This window comes from Ascidiella aspersa, chromosome 3 (genome assembly GCF_963924565.1).
Source record: "Ascidiella aspersa chromosome 3, kaAscAspe10.2, whole genome shotgun sequence".
Taxonomy (NCBI): Eukaryota; Metazoa; Chordata; class Ascidiacea; order Phlebobranchia; family Ascidiidae; genus Ascidiella; species Ascidiella aspersa.
Window position 1 is genome coordinate 10679312 of NC_139449.1, and position 16343 is coordinate 10695654.

General features: G+C 39.5%; 43 non-coding genes across 43 annotated transcripts; all 43 read left to right on the top strand.

The window, feature by feature from the left end:
* The first annotated feature begins 45 nt into the window (after window positions 1–45).
* Trnav-uac (transfer RNA valine (anticodon UAC)) lies at window positions 46–118 on the top strand. Its single transcript has one exon. It is a non-coding gene; the product is annotated as a tRNA-Val (tRNA).
* A 127-nt stretch (window positions 119–245) lies between these two features.
* Window positions 246–318, top strand: Trnav-aac (transfer RNA valine (anticodon AAC)). Its single transcript has one exon. It is a non-coding gene; the product is annotated as a tRNA-Val (tRNA).
* Window positions 319–444: 126 nt separating this feature from the next.
* Trnav-aac (transfer RNA valine (anticodon AAC)) lies at window positions 445–517 on the top strand. The gene has a single exon. It is a non-coding gene; the product is annotated as a tRNA-Val (tRNA).
* Window positions 518–642: 125 nt separating this feature from the next.
* On the top strand, window positions 643–715 carry Trnav-cac (transfer RNA valine (anticodon CAC)). The gene has a single exon. It is a non-coding gene; the product is annotated as a tRNA-Val (tRNA).
* A 127-nt stretch (window positions 716–842) lies between these two features.
* Window positions 843–915, top strand: Trnav-aac (transfer RNA valine (anticodon AAC)). Its single transcript has one exon. It is a non-coding gene; the product is annotated as a tRNA-Val (tRNA).
* A 521-nt stretch (window positions 916–1436) lies between these two features.
* Trnav-cac (transfer RNA valine (anticodon CAC)) lies at window positions 1437–1509 on the top strand. Its single transcript has one exon. It is a non-coding gene; the product is annotated as a tRNA-Val (tRNA).
* A 126-nt stretch (window positions 1510–1635) lies between these two features.
* Window positions 1636–1708, top strand: Trnav-aac (transfer RNA valine (anticodon AAC)). Its single transcript has one exon. It is a non-coding gene; the product is annotated as a tRNA-Val (tRNA).
* Window positions 1709–1834: 126 nt separating this feature from the next.
* On the top strand, window positions 1835–1907 carry Trnav-aac (transfer RNA valine (anticodon AAC)). The gene has a single exon. It is a non-coding gene; the product is annotated as a tRNA-Val (tRNA).
* A 128-nt stretch (window positions 1908–2035) lies between these two features.
* Window positions 2036–2108, top strand: Trnav-cac (transfer RNA valine (anticodon CAC)). The gene has a single exon. It is a non-coding gene; the product is annotated as a tRNA-Val (tRNA).
* Window positions 2109–2235: 127 nt separating this feature from the next.
* On the top strand, window positions 2236–2307 carry Trnav-uac (transfer RNA valine (anticodon UAC)). The gene has a single exon. It is a non-coding gene; the product is annotated as a tRNA-Val (tRNA).
* Window positions 2308–2631: 324 nt separating this feature from the next.
* Trnav-aac (transfer RNA valine (anticodon AAC)) lies at window positions 2632–2704 on the top strand. The gene has a single exon. It is a non-coding gene; the product is annotated as a tRNA-Val (tRNA).
* A 126-nt stretch (window positions 2705–2830) lies between these two features.
* Window positions 2831–2903, top strand: Trnav-aac (transfer RNA valine (anticodon AAC)). The gene has a single exon. It is a non-coding gene; the product is annotated as a tRNA-Val (tRNA).
* A 126-nt stretch (window positions 2904–3029) lies between these two features.
* Window positions 3030–3102, top strand: Trnav-aac (transfer RNA valine (anticodon AAC)). Its single transcript has one exon. It is a non-coding gene; the product is annotated as a tRNA-Val (tRNA).
* Window positions 3103–4024: 922 nt separating this feature from the next.
* Trnav-aac (transfer RNA valine (anticodon AAC)) lies at window positions 4025–4097 on the top strand. Its single transcript has one exon. It is a non-coding gene; the product is annotated as a tRNA-Val (tRNA).
* A 325-nt stretch (window positions 4098–4422) lies between these two features.
* Trnav-cac (transfer RNA valine (anticodon CAC)) lies at window positions 4423–4495 on the top strand. The gene has a single exon. It is a non-coding gene; the product is annotated as a tRNA-Val (tRNA).
* Window positions 4496–4621: 126 nt separating this feature from the next.
* On the top strand, window positions 4622–4694 carry Trnav-cac (transfer RNA valine (anticodon CAC)). The gene has a single exon. It is a non-coding gene; the product is annotated as a tRNA-Val (tRNA).
* A 126-nt stretch (window positions 4695–4820) lies between these two features.
* Trnav-cac (transfer RNA valine (anticodon CAC)) lies at window positions 4821–4893 on the top strand. Its single transcript has one exon. It is a non-coding gene; the product is annotated as a tRNA-Val (tRNA).
* Window positions 4894–5020: 127 nt separating this feature from the next.
* Trnav-cac (transfer RNA valine (anticodon CAC)) lies at window positions 5021–5093 on the top strand. Its single transcript has one exon. It is a non-coding gene; the product is annotated as a tRNA-Val (tRNA).
* A 127-nt stretch (window positions 5094–5220) lies between these two features.
* On the top strand, window positions 5221–5292 carry Trnav-uac (transfer RNA valine (anticodon UAC)). The gene has a single exon. It is a non-coding gene; the product is annotated as a tRNA-Val (tRNA).
* A 324-nt stretch (window positions 5293–5616) lies between these two features.
* Window positions 5617–5689, top strand: Trnav-aac (transfer RNA valine (anticodon AAC)). Its single transcript has one exon. It is a non-coding gene; the product is annotated as a tRNA-Val (tRNA).
* Window positions 5690–5815: 126 nt separating this feature from the next.
* Window positions 5816–5888, top strand: Trnav-aac (transfer RNA valine (anticodon AAC)). Its single transcript has one exon. It is a non-coding gene; the product is annotated as a tRNA-Val (tRNA).
* Window positions 5889–6014: 126 nt separating this feature from the next.
* Trnav-aac (transfer RNA valine (anticodon AAC)) lies at window positions 6015–6087 on the top strand. Its single transcript has one exon. It is a non-coding gene; the product is annotated as a tRNA-Val (tRNA).
* Window positions 6088–7338: 1251 nt separating this feature from the next.
* On the top strand, window positions 7339–7411 carry Trnav-uac (transfer RNA valine (anticodon UAC)). Its single transcript has one exon. It is a non-coding gene; the product is annotated as a tRNA-Val (tRNA).
* Window positions 7412–7538: 127 nt separating this feature from the next.
* Window positions 7539–7611, top strand: Trnav-aac (transfer RNA valine (anticodon AAC)). The gene has a single exon. It is a non-coding gene; the product is annotated as a tRNA-Val (tRNA).
* Window positions 7612–7737: 126 nt separating this feature from the next.
* On the top strand, window positions 7738–7810 carry Trnav-aac (transfer RNA valine (anticodon AAC)). Its single transcript has one exon. It is a non-coding gene; the product is annotated as a tRNA-Val (tRNA).
* Window positions 7811–7935: 125 nt separating this feature from the next.
* Window positions 7936–8008, top strand: Trnav-cac (transfer RNA valine (anticodon CAC)). The gene has a single exon. It is a non-coding gene; the product is annotated as a tRNA-Val (tRNA).
* A 127-nt stretch (window positions 8009–8135) lies between these two features.
* Trnav-aac (transfer RNA valine (anticodon AAC)) lies at window positions 8136–8208 on the top strand. Its single transcript has one exon. It is a non-coding gene; the product is annotated as a tRNA-Val (tRNA).
* Window positions 8209–8729: 521 nt separating this feature from the next.
* Window positions 8730–8802, top strand: Trnav-cac (transfer RNA valine (anticodon CAC)). Its single transcript has one exon. It is a non-coding gene; the product is annotated as a tRNA-Val (tRNA).
* Window positions 8803–8928: 126 nt separating this feature from the next.
* Window positions 8929–9001, top strand: Trnav-aac (transfer RNA valine (anticodon AAC)). Its single transcript has one exon. It is a non-coding gene; the product is annotated as a tRNA-Val (tRNA).
* A 126-nt stretch (window positions 9002–9127) lies between these two features.
* On the top strand, window positions 9128–9200 carry Trnav-aac (transfer RNA valine (anticodon AAC)). The gene has a single exon. It is a non-coding gene; the product is annotated as a tRNA-Val (tRNA).
* A 128-nt stretch (window positions 9201–9328) lies between these two features.
* Trnav-cac (transfer RNA valine (anticodon CAC)) lies at window positions 9329–9401 on the top strand. Its single transcript has one exon. It is a non-coding gene; the product is annotated as a tRNA-Val (tRNA).
* Window positions 9402–9528: 127 nt separating this feature from the next.
* On the top strand, window positions 9529–9600 carry Trnav-uac (transfer RNA valine (anticodon UAC)). Its single transcript has one exon. It is a non-coding gene; the product is annotated as a tRNA-Val (tRNA).
* A 324-nt stretch (window positions 9601–9924) lies between these two features.
* Window positions 9925–9997, top strand: Trnav-aac (transfer RNA valine (anticodon AAC)). The gene has a single exon. It is a non-coding gene; the product is annotated as a tRNA-Val (tRNA).
* Window positions 9998–10123: 126 nt separating this feature from the next.
* On the top strand, window positions 10124–10196 carry Trnav-aac (transfer RNA valine (anticodon AAC)). The gene has a single exon. It is a non-coding gene; the product is annotated as a tRNA-Val (tRNA).
* Window positions 10197–10322: 126 nt separating this feature from the next.
* Window positions 10323–10395, top strand: Trnav-aac (transfer RNA valine (anticodon AAC)). The gene has a single exon. It is a non-coding gene; the product is annotated as a tRNA-Val (tRNA).
* Window positions 10396–11317: 922 nt separating this feature from the next.
* Window positions 11318–11390, top strand: Trnav-aac (transfer RNA valine (anticodon AAC)). The gene has a single exon. It is a non-coding gene; the product is annotated as a tRNA-Val (tRNA).
* A 325-nt stretch (window positions 11391–11715) lies between these two features.
* On the top strand, window positions 11716–11788 carry Trnav-cac (transfer RNA valine (anticodon CAC)). The gene has a single exon. It is a non-coding gene; the product is annotated as a tRNA-Val (tRNA).
* Window positions 11789–11914: 126 nt separating this feature from the next.
* On the top strand, window positions 11915–11987 carry Trnav-cac (transfer RNA valine (anticodon CAC)). Its single transcript has one exon. It is a non-coding gene; the product is annotated as a tRNA-Val (tRNA).
* Window positions 11988–12113: 126 nt separating this feature from the next.
* Trnav-cac (transfer RNA valine (anticodon CAC)) lies at window positions 12114–12186 on the top strand. Its single transcript has one exon. It is a non-coding gene; the product is annotated as a tRNA-Val (tRNA).
* A 127-nt stretch (window positions 12187–12313) lies between these two features.
* Trnav-uac (transfer RNA valine (anticodon UAC)) lies at window positions 12314–12385 on the top strand. Its single transcript has one exon. It is a non-coding gene; the product is annotated as a tRNA-Val (tRNA).
* Window positions 12386–12907: 522 nt separating this feature from the next.
* On the top strand, window positions 12908–12980 carry Trnav-aac (transfer RNA valine (anticodon AAC)). The gene has a single exon. It is a non-coding gene; the product is annotated as a tRNA-Val (tRNA).
* Window positions 12981–13701: 721 nt separating this feature from the next.
* On the top strand, window positions 13702–13774 carry Trnav-uac (transfer RNA valine (anticodon UAC)). The gene has a single exon. It is a non-coding gene; the product is annotated as a tRNA-Val (tRNA).
* A 126-nt stretch (window positions 13775–13900) lies between these two features.
* Trnav-uac (transfer RNA valine (anticodon UAC)) lies at window positions 13901–13973 on the top strand. Its single transcript has one exon. It is a non-coding gene; the product is annotated as a tRNA-Val (tRNA).
* The last annotated feature ends 2370 nt before the right edge of the window (window positions 13974–16343 follow it).

A 16343-nucleotide genomic window follows, 5' to 3' on the forward strand; every position in this document is an offset into this window, starting at 1 on the left:
TGAGTTTAAGTTCTAACACACCAACTGTTTATTATTTTATCAACCGTTTCCGTAGTGTAGGGTTTATCACGTTCGCTTTACACGCGAAAGGTCCCCGGTTCGAGCCCGGGCGGAAACATGAATGTTTTCATTTTAGTGGTTTCCCGATGTCTTAATATTATTTGCAACCTAAATTCTTTCTTTTCGCTTTATGGCCTACGGGTTTACAATTGTGCAATGATCAATAGTTTAACAACACATGAACCGTTTCCGTAGTGTAGTGGTTATCACGTTCGCCTAACACGCGAAAGGTCCCCGGTTCGAGCCCGGGTGGAAACATGTTTTTTTCATTCGAGTGGTTTTCTGTTGTCTTAATATTATTTACAACCTAAATTGCTTCTTTTCGCTTCATGGCCAATGTGTTTTCAATTGTACAATGATCAATAGTTTAATAATACGATAACCGTTTCCGTAGTGTAGTGGTTATCACGTTCGCCTAACACTCGAAAGGTCCCCGGTTCGAGCCCGGGTGGAAACATGTTTTTTTCATTCGAGTGGTTTTCTGCTGTCTTAATTATATTAATGACCTTAAATAGTAATTTCGCGTTAGGGATTATTTGAGTGTAAATTATAACACACCAACTGTTTATGATTTTATCAACCATTTCCGTAGTGTAGTGGTTATCACGTTCGCCTCACACGCGAAAGGTCCCCGGTTCGAGCCCGGGCGGAAACATGAATGTTTACATTTTAGTGGTTTCCCGATGTCTTAATATTATTTGCAACCTAAATTGTTTCTTTTCGCTTTATGGCCTATGTGTTTTCAATTATGCAATGATCAATAGTTTAACAACACATGAACCGTTTGCGTAGTGTAGTGGTTATCACGTTCGCCTAACACGCGAAAGGTCCCCGGTTCGAGCCCGAGCGAAAACATGTTTTTCTTCATTGAAGTGTTTTCCCGCTGTCTTAATGTTATTTACAACCTGACTTGTTTCTTTTCGCATTATGGCTCATTTGTTTCAACTATCCAATGATCAATAGTTTAACAACACATGAACCGTTTCCGTAGTATAGTGGTTATCACGATCGCTTTACACGCGAAAGGTCCCCGGTTTGACCCAGGGCGGAAACATGTTTTTCTTCATTTCTGTGGTTTCTTGCTGTCTTAATATCATATACAAGCTAAATTGTTCATTTTCGTTCAATGGCTTATTTTTTTCAGCTATCCAATGACAAATAGTTTAATTACAGGTCAACCGTTTCTTAGTGGAGTGCTTATCACGTTCGCCTAACACGCAATAGGTCCCCGGTCCGAGCGCGGGTGAAAACCTGTTTTTATATTCGTTTGGTCCTATGCTGCTTCATAATATTAATGACCTTAAATATTTCTTATCCCGTTAGGGATTATTTGAGTTTAAGTTGTAACACACCAACTGTTTATTATTTTATCAACCGTTTCCGTAGTGTAGTGGTTATCACGTTCGCCTCACACGCGAAAGGTCCCCGGTTCGAGCCCGGACGGAAACATGAATGTTTTCATTTTAGTGGTTTCCCGATGTCTTAATATTATTTGCAACCTAAATTGTTTCTTTTCGCATTATGGCTCATTTGTTTCAACTTTCCCATGACGAATAGTTTAACGGCACATGAACCGTTTCCGTAGTGTTGTGGTTATCACGTTCGCCTAACACACGAAAGGTCCCCGGTTCGAGCCCGGGCGGAAACATGTTTTTCTTCACTCAAGTGTTTTCCCAATGTCTTAATATTATTTACAACCTGAATTGTTTCTTTTCGCATTATGGCTCATTTGTTTCAACTTTCACATGACGAATAATTTAACAGCACATGAACCGTTTCCGTAGTGTAGTGGTTATCACGTTCGCCTAACACGCGAAAGGTCCCCGGTTCGAGCCCGGGCGGAAACATGTTTTTCTTCATTCAAGTGTTTTCCCGCTGTCTTAATATTATTTACAACCTGACTTGTTTCTTTTCGCATTATGGCTCATTTGTTTCAACTATATCCAATGATGAATAGTTTAACAACACATGAACCGTTTCCGTAGTGTAGTGGTTTTCACGTTCGCCTCACACGCGAAAGGTCCCCGGTTCGAGCCCGGGCGGCAACATGAATGTTTTCATTTAAGTGGTTTCCCGATGTCTTAATATTATTTGCAACCTAAATTGTTTCTTTTCGCTTTATGGCCTATGGGTTTACAATTGTGCAATGATCAATAGTTTAACAACATATGCACCGTTTCCGTAGTGTAGTGGTTATCACGTTCGCTTTACACTCGAAAGTCCCCGGTTCGAGCCCGGGCGGAAACATGTTTTTCTTCATTTAAGTGGTTTCTTGCTGTCTTTATATTAGTTACAAACTAAATTGTTGATTTTTGCTTTATGGCTTATTTTTTTCAGCTATCCAATGACCAATAGTTTAATAACAGAAAAACCGTTTCGTAGTGTAGTGCTTATCACGTTCGCCTAACACGCGATAGGTCCCCGGTTCGGGCCCGGGCGGAAACATGTTTTTCTTCATTCAAGTGTTTACCCGCTGTCTTAATGTTATTTACAACCTGACTTGTTTCTTTTCGCATTATGGCTCATTTGTTTCAACTATCCAATGATCAATAGTTTAACAACACATGAACCGTTTCCGTAGTGTAGTGGTTATCACGTTCGCCTAACACGCGAAAGGTCCCCGGTTTGAGCCCGGGCGGAAACATGTTTTTCTTCACTCAAGTGGTTTCCCGCTGTCTTAATACTATTTACAACCTGAATTGTTTCTTTTCGCATTATGGCTCATTTGTTTCAACTTTCCCATGACGAATAGTTTAACAGCACATCAACCGTTTCCGTAGTGTAGTGGTTATCACGTTCGCCTAACACGCGAAAGGTCCCCGGTTCGAGCCCGGGCGGAAACATGTTTTTCTTCATTCAAGTGTTTTCCCGCTATCTTAATATTATTTACAACCTGACTTGTTTCTTTTCGCATTATGGCTCATTTGTTTCAACTATCCAATGATGAATAGTTTAACAACACATGAACCGTTTCCGTAGTGTAGTGGTTATCACGTTCGCCTAACACGCGAAAGGTCCCCGGTTCGAGCCCGGGCGGAAACATGAATGTTTTCATTTAAGTAGTGGTTTCCCGATGTCTTAATATTATTTGCAACCTAAATTGTTTCTTTTCGCTTTATGGCCTATGGGTTTACAATTGTGCAATGATCAATATTTTAACAACATATGCACCGTTTCCGTAGTGTAGTGGTTATCACGTTCGCTTTACACTCGAATGTCCCCGTTTCGAGCCCGGGCGAAAACATGTTTTTCTTCATTTAAGTGGTTTCTTGCTGTCTTTATATTAGTTACAAACTAAATTGTTGATTTTTGCTTTATGGCTTATTTTTTTCAGCTATCCAATGACCAATAGTTTAATAGCAGAAAAACCGTTTCGTAGTGTAGTGCTTACCACGTTCGCCTAACACGCGATAGGTCCCCGGTTCGGGCCCGTGCGGAAACATGTTTATCTTCATTCAAGTGTTTTCCCGCTGTCTTAATGTTATTTACAACCTGACTTGTTTCTTTTCGCATTATGACTCATTTGTTTCAACTATCCAATGATCAATAGTTTAACAACACATGAACCGTTTCCGTAGTATATTGGTTATCACGATCGCTTTACACGCGAAAGGTCCCCGGTTTGACTCAGGGCGGAAACATGTTTTTCTTCATTTATGTGGTTTCTTGCAGTCTTAATATCATTTACAAGCTAAATTGTTTATTTTCGTTCAATGGCTTATTTTTTTCAGCTATCCAATGACCAATAGTTTAATTACAGGTCAACCGTTGCTTAGTGTAGTGCTTATCACGTTCGCCTAACACGCGATAGGTCCCCGGTCTGAGCGCGGGTGGAAACCTGTTTTTTCATTCGTATGGTCCTATGTTGTCTTCATAATATTAATGACCTTAAATATTTCTTTTCCCGTTAGGGATTATTTGAGTTTAAGTTCTAACACACCAACTGTTTATTATTTTGTCAACCGTTTCCGTAGTGTAGTGCTTATCACATTCGCCTAACACGCGAAAGGTCCCCGGTTCGACCCCGGGCGGAAACATGTTTTTCTTCATTCAAGTGTTTTCCCGCTGTCTCAATATTATTTGCAACCTAAATTGTTTCTTTTCGCTTTATGGCCTATGGGTTTACAATTGTGCAATGATCAATAGTTTAACAACACATGAACCGTTTCCGTATTGCAGTGGTTATCACGTTCGCTTTACACCCGAAAGTCCCCGGTTCGAACCCGGGCGGAAACATGTTTTTCTTCATTTAAGTGGTTTCTTGCTGACTTTATATTAGTTACAAACTAAATTGTGGATTTTCGCTTTATGGCTTGTTTTTTTTAGCTATCCAATGATCAATAGTTTAACAACACATGAATCGTTTCCGTAGTGCAGTGCTTATCACGTTCGCCTCACACGCAAAAGGTCCCCGGTTCGACCCCGGGCGGAAACATGTTTTTCTTCATTCATGTGTTTTCCCGCTGTCTCAATATCATTTACAACCTGAATTGTTTCTTTTCGCATTATGGCTCATTTGTTTCAATTTTTCAATGACGAATAGTTTAACAGCACATGAACCGTTTCCGTAGTGTAGTGGTTATCACGTTCGCCTCACACGCGAAAGGTCCCCGTTTCGAGCCCGGGCGGAAAAATGAATGTTTTCATTTTAGTGGTTTTCTGCTGTCTTAATTATATTAATGACCTTAAATAGTAATTTCTCGTTAGGGATTATTTGAGTGAAAATTATAACACACCAACTGTTGATTATTCTATCAACCGTTTCCGTAGGATAGTGGTTATCACGTTCGCCTCACACGCGAAAGGTCCCCGGTTCGAGCCCGGGCGGAAAAATGAATGTTTTCATTTTAGTGGTTTCCCGATTTCTTGATATTATTTGCAACCTAAATTGTTTCTTTTCGCTTTATGGCCTATGGGTTTACAATTATGCAATGATCAATAGTTTAACAACACATGAACCGTTTCCGTAGTGTAGTGGTTTTCACGTTCGCCTCACACGCGAAAGGTCCCCGGTTCGAGCCCGGGCGGCAACATGAATGTTTTCATTTAAGTGGTTTCCCGATGTCTTAATATTATTTGCAACCTAAATTGTTTCTTTTCGCTTTATGGCCTATGGGTTTACAATTGTGCAATGATCAATAGTTTAACAACATATGTACCGTTTCCGTAGTGTAGTGGTTATCACGTTCGCTTTACACTCGAAAGTCCCCGGTTCGAGCCCGGGCGGAAACATGTTTTTCTTCATTTAAGTGGTTTCTTGCTGTCTTTATATTAGTTACAAACTAAATTGTTGATTTTTGCTTTATGACTTATTTTTTTCAGCTATCCAATGACCAATAGTTTAATAACAGAAAAACCGTTTCGTAGTATAGTGCTTATCACGTTCGCCTAACACGCGATAGGTCCCCGGTTCGGGCCCGGGCGGAAACATGTTTTTCTTCATTCAAGTGTTTACCCGCTGTCTTAATGTTATTTACAACCTGACTTGTTTCTTTTCGCATTATGGCTCATTTGTTTCAACTATCCAATGATCAATAGTTTAACAACACATGAACCGTTTCCGTAGTGTAGTGGTTATCACGTTCGCCTAACACGCGAAAGGTCCCCGGTTCGAGCCCGGGCGGAAACATGTTTTTCTTCACTCAAGTGTTTTCCCGCTGTCTTAATATTATTTACAACCTGAATTGTTTCTTTTCGCATTATGGCTCATTTGTTTCAACTTTCCCATGACGAATAGTTTAACAGCACATGAACCGTTTCCGTAGTGTAGTGGTTATCACGTACGCCTAACACGCGAAAGGTCCCCGGTTCGAGCCCGGGCGGAAACATGTTTTTCTTCATTCAAGTGTTTTCCCGCTATCTTAATATTATTTACAACCTGACTTGTTTCTTTTCGCATTATGGCTCATTTGTTTCAACTATCCGATGATGAATAGTTTAACAACACATGAACCGTTTCCGTAGTGTAGTGGTTATCACGTTCGCCTAACACGCGAAAGGTCCCCGGTTCGAGCCCGGGCGGAAACATGAATGTTTTCATTTAAGTAGTGGTTTCCCGATGTCTTAATATTATTTGCAACCTAAATTGTTTCTTTTCGCTTTATGGCATATCGGTTTACAATTGTGCAATGATCAATAGTTTAACAACATATGCACCGTTTCCGTAGTGTAGTGGTTATCACGTTCGCTTTACACTCGAATGTCCCCGTTTCGAGCCCGGGCGAAAACATGATTTTCTTCATTTAAATGGTTTCTTGCTGTCTTTATATAAGTTACAAACTAAATTGTTGATTTTTTCTTTATGGCTTATTTTTTTCAGCTATCCAATGACCAATAGTTTAATAGCAGAAAAACCGTTTCGTAATGTAGTGCTTACCACGTTCGCCTAACACGCGATAGGTCCCCGGTTCGTGCCCGGGCGGAAACATGTTTTTCTTCATTCAAGTGTTTTCCCGCTGTCTTAATGTTATTTACAACCTGACTTGTTTCTTTTCGCATTATGGCTCATTTGTTTCAACTTTCCAATGATCAATAGTTTAACAACACATGAACCGTTTCCGTAGTATATTGTTTAAGTGGTTTCTTGCTATCTTTATATTAGTTACAAACTAAATTATTGATTTTTGCTTTATGGCTTATTTTTTTCAGCTATCCAATGACCAAAAGTTTAATAACAGCAAAACCGTTTCGTAGTGTAGTGCTTATCACGTTCGCCTAACACGCGATAGGTCCCCGGTTCGGGCCCGGGCGGAAACATGTTTTTCTTCATTCAAGTGTTTTCCCGCTGTCTTAATGTTATTTACAACCTGACTTGTTTCTTTTCGCATTATGGCTCATTTGTTTCAACTATCCAATGATCAATAGTTTAACAACACATGAACCGTTTCCGTAGTATATTGGTTATCACGATCGCTTTACACGCGAAAGGTCCCCGGTTTGACTCAGGGCGGAAACATGTTTTTCTTCATTTATGTGGTTTCTTGCAGTCTTAATATCATTTACAAGCTAAATTGTTTATTTTCGTTCAATGGCTTATTTTTTTCAGCTATCCAATGACCAATAGTTTAATTACAGGTCAACCGTTGCTTTGTGTAGTGCTTATCACGTTCGCCTAACACGCGATAGGTCCCCGGTCCGAGCGCGGGTGGAAACCTGTTTTTTCATTCGTATGGTCCTATGATGTCTTCATAATATTAATGACCTTAAATATTTCTTTTCCCGTTAGGGATTATTTGAGTTTAAGTTCTAACACACCAACTGTTTATTATTTTATCAACCGTTTCCGTAGTGTAGGGTTTATCACGTTCGCTTTACACGCGAAAGGTCCCCGGTTCGAGCCCGGGCGGAAACATGAATGTTTTCATTTTAGTGGTTTCCCGATGTCTTAATATTATTTGCAACCTAAATTCTTTCTTTTCGCTTTATGGCCTACGGGTTTACAATTGTGCAATGATCAATAGTTTAACAACACATGAACCGTTTCCGTAGTGTAGTGGTTATCACGTTCGCCTAACACGCGAAAGGTCCCCGGTTCGAGCCCGGGTGGAAACATGTTTTTTTCATTCGAGTGGTTTTCTGTTGTCTTAATATTATTTACAACCTAAATTGCTTCTTTTCGCTTCATGGCCAATGTGTTTTCAATTGTACAATGATCAATAGTTTAATAATACGATAACCGTTTCCGTAGTGTAGTGGTTATCACGTTCGCCTAACACTCGAAAGGTCCCCGGTTCGAGCCCGGGTGGAAACATGTTTTTTTCATTCGAGTGGTTTTCTGCTGTCTTAATTATATTAATGACCTTAAATAGTAATTTCGCGTTAGGGATTATTTGAGTGTAAATTATAACACACCAACTGTTTATGATTTTATCAACCATTTCCGTAGTGTAGTGGTTATCACGTTCGCCTCACACGCGAAAGGTCCCCGGTTCGAGCCCGGGCGGAAACATGAATGTTTACATTTTAGTGGTTTCCCGATGTCTTAATATTATTTGCAACCTAAATTGTTTCTTTTCGCTTTATGGCCTATGTGTTTTCAATTATGCAATGATCAATAGTTTAACAACACATGAACCGTTTGCGTAGTGTAGTGGTTATCACGTTCGCCTAACACGCGAAAGGTCCCCGGTTCGAGCCCGAGCGAAAACATGTTTTTCTTCATTGAAGTGTTTTCCCGCTGTCTTAATGTTATTTACAACCTGACTTGTTTCTTTTCGCATTATGGCTCATTTGTTTCAACTATCCAATGATCAATAGTTTAACAACACATGAACCGTTTCCGTAGTATAGTGGTTATCACGATCGCTTTACACGCGAAAGGTCCCCGGTTTGACCCAGGGCGGAAACATGTTTTTCTTCATTTCTGTGGTTTCTTGCTGTCTTAATATCATATACAAGCTAAATTGTTCATTTTCGTTCAATGGCTTATTTTTTTCAGCTATCCAATGACAAATAGTTTAATTACAGGTCAACCGTTTCTTAGTGGAGTGCTTATCACGTTCGCCTAACACGCAATAGGTCCCCGGTCCGAGCGCGGGTGAAAACCTGTTTTTATATTCGTTTGGTCCTATGCTGCTTCATAATATTAATGACCTTAAATATTTCTTATCCCGTTAGGGATTATTTGAGTTTAAGTTGTAACACACCAACTGTTTATTATTTTATCAACCGTTTCCGTAGTGTAGTGGTTATCACGTTCGCCTCACACGCGAAAGGTCCCCGGTTCGAGCCCGGACGGAAACATGAATGTTTTCATTTTAGTGGTTTCCCGATGTCTTAATATTATTTGCAACCTAAATTGTTTCTTTTCGCATTATGGCTCATTTGTTTCAACTTTCCCATGACGAATAGTTTAACGGCACATGAACCGTTTCCGTAGTGTTGTGGTTATCACGTTCGCCTAACACACGAAAGGTCCCCGGTTCGAGCCCGGGCGGAAACATGTTTTTCTTCACTCAAGTGTTTTCCCAATGTCTTAATATTATTTACAACCTGAATTGTTTCTTTTCGCATTATGGCTCATTTGTTTCAACTTTCACATGACGAATAATTTAACAGCACATGAACCGTTTCCGTAGTGTAGTGGTTATCACGTTCGCCTAACACGCGAAAGGTCCCCGGTTCGAGCCCGGGCGGAAACATGTTTTTCTTCATTCAAGTGTTTTCCCGCTGTCTTAATATTATTTACAACCTGACTTGTTTCTTTTCGCATTATGGCTCATTTGTTTCAACTATATCCAATGATGAATAGTTTAACAACACATGAACCGTTTCCGTAGTGTAGTGGTTTTCACGTTCGCCTCACACGCGAAAGGTCCCCGGTTCGAGCCCGGGCGGCAACATGAATGTTTTCATTTAAGTGGTTTCCCGATGTCTTAATATTATTTGCAACCTAAATTGTTTCTTTTCGCTTTATGGCCTATGGGTTTACAATTGTGCAATGATCAATAGTTTAACAACATATGCACCGTTTCCGTAGTGTAGTGGTTATCACGTTCGCTTTACACTCGAAAGTCCCCGGTTCGAGCCCGGGCGGAAACATGTTTTTCTTCATTTAAGTGGTTTCTTGCTGTCTTTATATTAGTTACAAACTAAATTGTTGATTTTTGCTTTATGGCTTATTTTTTTCAGCTATCCAATGACCAATAGTTTAATAACAGAAAAACCGTTTCGTAGTGTAGTGCTTATCACGTTCGCCTAACACGCGATAGGTCCCCGGTTCGGGCCCGGGCGGAAACATGTTTTTCTTCATTCAAGTGTTTACCCGCTGTCTTAATGTTATTTACAACCTGACTTGTTTCTTTTCGCATTATGGCTCATTTGTTTCAACTATCCAATGATCAATAGTTTAACAACACATGAACCGTTTCCGTAGTGTAGTGGTTATCACGTTCGCCTAACACGCGAAAGGTCCCCGGTTTGAGCCCGGGCGGAAACATGTTTTTCTTCACTCAAGTGGTTTCCCGCTGTCTTAATACTATTTACAACCTGAATTGTTTCTTTTCGCATTATGGCTCATTTGTTTCAACTTTCCCATGACGAATAGTTTAACAGCACATCAACCGTTTCCGTAGTGTAGTGGTTATCACGTTCGCCTAACACGCGAAAGGTCCCCGGTTCGAGCCCGGGCGGAAACATGTTTTTCTTCATTCAAGTGTTTTCCCGCTATCTTAATATTATTTACAACCTGACTTGTTTCTTTTCGCATTATGGCTCATTTGTTTCAACTATCCAATGATGAATAGTTTAACAACACATGAACCGTTTCCGTAGTGTAGTGGTTATCACGTTCGCCTAACACGCGAAAGGTCCCCGGTTCGAGCCCGGGCGGAAACATGAATGTTTTCATTTAAGTAGTGGTTTCCCGATGTCTTAATATTATTTGCAACCTAAATTGTTTCTTTTCGCTTTATGGCCTATGGGTTTACAATTGTGCAATGATCAATATTTTAACAACATATGCACCGTTTCCGTAGTGTAGTGGTTATCACGTTCGCTTTACACTCGAATGTCCCCGTTTCGAGCCCGGGCGAAAACATGTTTTTCTTCATTTAAGTGGTTTCTTGCTGTCTTTATATTAGTTACAAACTAAATTGTTGATTTTTGCTTTATGGCTTATTTTTTTCAGCTATCCAATGACCAATAGTTTAATAGCAGAAAAACCGTTTCGTAGTGTAGTGCTTACCACGTTCGCCTAACACGCGATAGGTCCCCGGTTCGGGCCCGTGCGGAAACATGTTTATCTTCATTCAAGTGTTTTCCCGCTGTCTTAATGTTATTTACAACCTGACTTGTTTCTTTTCGCATTATGACTCATTTGTTTCAACTATCCAATGATCAATAGTTTAACAACACATGAACCGTTTCCGTAGTATATTGGTTATCACGATCGCTTTACACGCGAAAGGTCCCCGGTTTGACTCAGGGCGGAAACATGTTTTTCTTCATTTATGTGGTTTCTTGCAGTCTTAATATCATTTACAAGCTAAATTGTTTATTTTCGTTCAATGGCTTATTTTTTTCAGCTATCCAATGACCAATAGTTTAATTACAGGTCAACCGTTGCTTAGTGTAGTGCTTATCACGTTCGCCTAACACGCGATAGGTCCCCGGTCTGAGCGCGGGTGGAAACCTGTTTTTTCATTCGTATGGTCCTATGTTGTCTTCATAATATTAATGACCTTAAATATTTCTTTTCCCGTTAGGGATTATTTGAGTTTAAGTTCTAACACACCAACTGTTTATTATTTTATCAACCGTTTCCGTAGTGTAGTGCTTATCACATTCGCCTAACACGCGAAAGGTCCCCGGTTCGACCCCGGGCGGAAACATGTTTTTCTTCATTCAAGTGTTTTCCCGCTGTCTCAATATTATTTGTAACCTAAATTGTTTCTTTTCGCTTTATGGCCTATGGGTTTACAATTGTGCAATGATCAATAGTTTAACAACACATGAACCGTTTCCGTATTGCAGTGGTTATCACGTTCGCTTTACACCCGAAAGTCCCCGGTTCGAACCCGGGCGGAAACATGTTTTTCTTCATTTAAGTGGTTTCTTGCTGACTTTATATTAGTTACAAACTAAATTGTGGATTTTCGCTTTATGGCTTGTTTTTTTTAGCTATCCAATGATCAATAGTTTAACAACACATGAATCGTTTCCGTAGTGCAGTGCTTATCACGTTCGCCTCACACGCAAAAGGTCCCCGGTTCGACCCCGGGCGGAAACATGTTTTTCTTCATTCATGTGTTTTCCCGCTGTCTCAATATCATTTACAACCTGAATTGTTTCTTTTCGCATTATGGCTCATTTGTTTCAATTTTTCAATGACGAATAGTTTAACAGCACATGAACCGTTTCCGTAGTGTAGTGGTTATCACGTTCGCCTCACACGCGAAAGGTCCCCGTTTCGAGCCCGGGCGGAAAAATGAATGTTTTCATTTTAGTGGTTTTCTGCTGTCTTAATTATATTAATGACCTTAAATAGTAATTTCTCGTTAGGGATTATTTGAGTGAAAATTATAACACACCAACTGTTGATTATTCTATCAACCGTTTCCGTAGGATAGTGGTTATCACGTTCGCCTCACACGCGAAAGGTCCCCGGTTCGAGCCCGGGCGGAAAAATGAATGTTTTCATTTTAGTGGTTTCCCGATTTCTTGATATTATTTGCAACCTAAATTGTTTCTTTTCGCTTTATGGCCTATGGGTTTACAATTATGCAATGATCAATAGTTTAACAACACATGCACCGTTTCCGTAGTGTAGTGGTTATCACGTACGCTTTACACGCGAAAGTCCCCGGTTCGAGCCCGGGCGGAAACATGTTTTTCTTCATTCAAGTGTTTTCCTGCTGTCTTAATATTATTTACAACCTGACTTGTTTCTTTTCGCATTATGGCTTATTTTTTTCAACTATCCAATGACCAATAGTTTAATAACAGAAAAACCGTTTCGTAGTGTAGTGCTTATCACGTTCGCCTAACAAGCGATAGGTCCCCGGTTCGAGCCCGGGTGGAAACATGTTTTTTTCATTCGAGTGATTTTCTTCCGTCTTAATATTATTTACAACCTAAATTGCTTCTTTTCGCTTTATGGCCTATGTGTTTTCAATTGTACAATGATCAATAGTTTAATAATACGATAACCGTTTCCGTAGTGTAGTGGTTATCACGTTCGCCTAACACGCGAAAAGTTCCCGGTTCGAGGCGGGCGAAAACACATTCTTTTCATTTAAGTGTTTTCTTGCTGTCTTAATATTATTTACAAGCTAAATTGCTTCTTTTCGCTTGATGGCCTATGTGTTTTCAATTATACAATGATCAATAGTTTAATAACACGTTAACCGTTTCCGTAGTGTAGTGGTTATCACGTTCGCCTAACACGCGAAAGGTCCCCGATTCAAACCCGGGCGGAAACATGTTTTTCTTCATTCAAGTGTTTTCACGCTGTCTTAATATTATTTACAACCTGAATTGTTTCTTTTCGCATTATGGCTCATTTGTTTCAACTTTCCAATGACGAATAGTTTAACAGCACATGAACAGTTTCCGTAGTGTAGTGGTTATCGCGATCGCTTTACACGCGAAAGATCCCCGGTTTGACCCAGGGCGGAAACATGTTTTTCTTCATTTATGTGGTTTCTTGCTGTCTTAATATCATTTACATGCTAAATTGTTTATTTTCGTTCAATGGCTTTTTTTTTCAGCTGCCCAATGGCCAATAGTTTAATTACAGGTCAACCGTTTCTTAGTGGAGTGCTTAACACGTTCGCCTAACACGCGATAGGTACCCGGTCCGAACGCGGGTGGAAACCTGTTTTTTTATTCGTTTAGTCCTATGCTGTCTTCATAATATTAATGACCTTAAATATTTCTTTTCCCGTTAGGGATTATTTGAGTTTGAATTGTAACACACCAACTGTTTATTATTTTATCAACCGTTTCCGTAGTGTAGTGTTTATCACGTTCGCTTTACACGCGAAAGGTCCCCGGTTCGAGCCCAGGGGAAAACATGAACGTTTTCATTTGAGTGGTTTCGCGATGTCTTAATATTATTTGCAACCTAAATTGTTTCTTTTCGCTTTATGGCCTATGTGTTTACAATTGTGCAATGATCAATAGTTTAACAACAAATGAACCGTTTCCGTAGTGTAGTGGTTATCACGTTCGCTTTACACGCGAAAGGTCCCCGGTTCGAGCCCGGGCGGAAACATGTTTTTCTTCATTTAAGTGGTTTCTTGCTGTCTTAATATTATTTACAATCTAAAGGATTTCTTTTCGCTTGATGGCTTATTTGTTTCAACTATCCAATGATCAATAGTTTAACACCACATGAACCGTTTCCGTAGTGTTGTGGTTATCATGTTCGCTTTACACGCGAAAGGTCCCCGGTTCGATCCCGGACGGAAACATGGATGTTTTCATTTGAGTTGTTTTTCGATGTCCTAATACTATTTCCAGCTATTTTTTTCTTATCGCATTATAGCTCATTTGTTTCAACTATCCAATCACTAATAGTTTAATAACAGAACAACCGTTTCGTAGTGTATTGCTTATCACGTTCGCCTAACACTCGATACGTCCCCGGCATGTGTTTTCATCGCATGGGTCATCGCATGGGTAGAGAAATATAGCAAAAGCTGAAAATATTTTGCACAAAATAACGAATGAAAGATATTTAATACATTGCCTCGAAGAGTCAGTTTGTATCTCACTCATGTTTTTTTGCTACGCAGTTAACACGGCAATCCACTTTTCAAATTCAGTCTGTTGATAAAAGGTAAAACAGATTATACAGTTAAATTTAGAATTAATTTCACTTTGTATATCAACCAGGGCGATATTTCTTATTTGGAAAATGAGCTAAAGGTCGTACAAGAAAGGTTTACGACACATGGTGCTGGGCCGCGAACTGTTTTATAAACAAAATTTGAGCTACAGAATAAAAAAGTTTGGAAAACACTGGCCTAGGCAATAACACTTAAAACGACGCAGCATCAAAGTTTCGCGTAAAATTGGGAGTTATAAATATATGACCCACTTTTGCATTTTGTAAGGATTAAAGTCGTGTTTGTGTTTCGCGCGATGAAAAGGTTCGCCATCCCTGAGTTAGCAGATATTAGTGCTGCCAAGTGGGGCGTTTATATTTTAAAACTTGATCCAGATTATTTTACTTGGTATTACCGGTGATCAGGGACGCCGGGGCGATTTCAGGGCAAGGGGGACGATTTTTTTGAGATGGACAACGTAGACCGCAGGCGAGCGTAAAGAGCCGAAATATTGGGGGGTTCGGGGGTACTTCCCCTGAAAAGGTTTTGCGGCCACGCCTAGCTCTAGATTGGCTTAAAATGGTCCCAAAAATGTAATGTTTTAACAAGTGTCAACCATGTCATTTTGCGAATTTTTTGCATTTTTCCGTAGCTCAAGCCCTACTTTTTATGATTTCAGCAATATATCATTTTTCATGAAAAGGGCACTCCCCCCGCTTGCCCCCCTTAGCAAAGGGCAGGAGCGGCGATACTTTTAGACAGTTTTTGGTCTTTGACTGTTTTCGGGTATTGCGTTTAACACTCATTTAGTGGCTCCTCGAAAAGGTTTGCTAGCATTGTTTTTGTGTTCGTTACAGGAGTTAATACAATGACAAAAGCTAAACAAAAAAGTCCAAACTTTTTGCCCTCCAAAATTTTCGGCTGGCTACGCCACTGCGAGACGGTTCTATACAACCGGTGCGAACCGGCTGAATCGCGCCACTGGTTGGAACATAAACAGAATGAAAATGACCAATAGACCCCTGACTACCATACAGCCCCAGGTCCATGAAAACCTTAATCCGGCCCTGCTTAATCCAATTTAGATGTTATTCCCGTTGATGTAAATAGTGTTTTTTTGGTATTATTCCGTGTTGTGTTTTATTCCGACGTTGATGCTTTTTTTACGATTTTATGGCTTGAGTCCGTTTTTAACTTTTTGAAATCGACGTTAATTAATAATTCAATGTAGGCTATCTAGTACTGAAATTAGTGATTCGTGACATTACACGTAACTTGTATAAAATAATGAAAAACAACACAGCCAAAGTTGTAGAACAGAATCGTGTGTATACGTTTTACAACATAAAACCAGTTAATAAAGATAATAAAACGAAAAAAATACATCTACAGTTATAAACACATGTTTAGTACTAGAGTAAAGGTGAAAAATAGAGGCTAAGCTATAGCATCCTTAAAAAAGTTTGTTTTAAAGTAAAAATAATAACGTACGGTAATTTATTCTGTAATCGCACGAAATAATAACTCCAAAATATCAGTACTAACAATAAAAACAAATTTTATAAACATACGCTGTAAATACTATATTTGCAGACTTTCATTACTTTTTAACAGAAATTTATTAACAAAATGGTGGGCGCTAGTGTAGTTTAACTGAAGTTTATAGAGTGTTATAAACGCACACAAGCTTAGAAAACACTGGTCTAAAATCTAATCACTTTTATTTAGGTACAGTAACTTACCAGTCATTGAAATTGTAAACTGGGAGAATAAATTAAATAATCCAGTCCAACCCAAATGGTAACCCTAACCCAAATAATATATGTTGAAACTTTGGATATTGTGAGGGGAGATGTTTATGTAGCCTATAGAAACATAGCTGTAATCAAGTTATCACTATAATTCTTGAAGCTGTCATTTATTAATTATATTGAGTGAAGTAAATCAATTACTACCAAAATCCGTATGTTGTTTGACTGCAGTTTGGCATGTTTGATTCAGCTTTTCACGGGC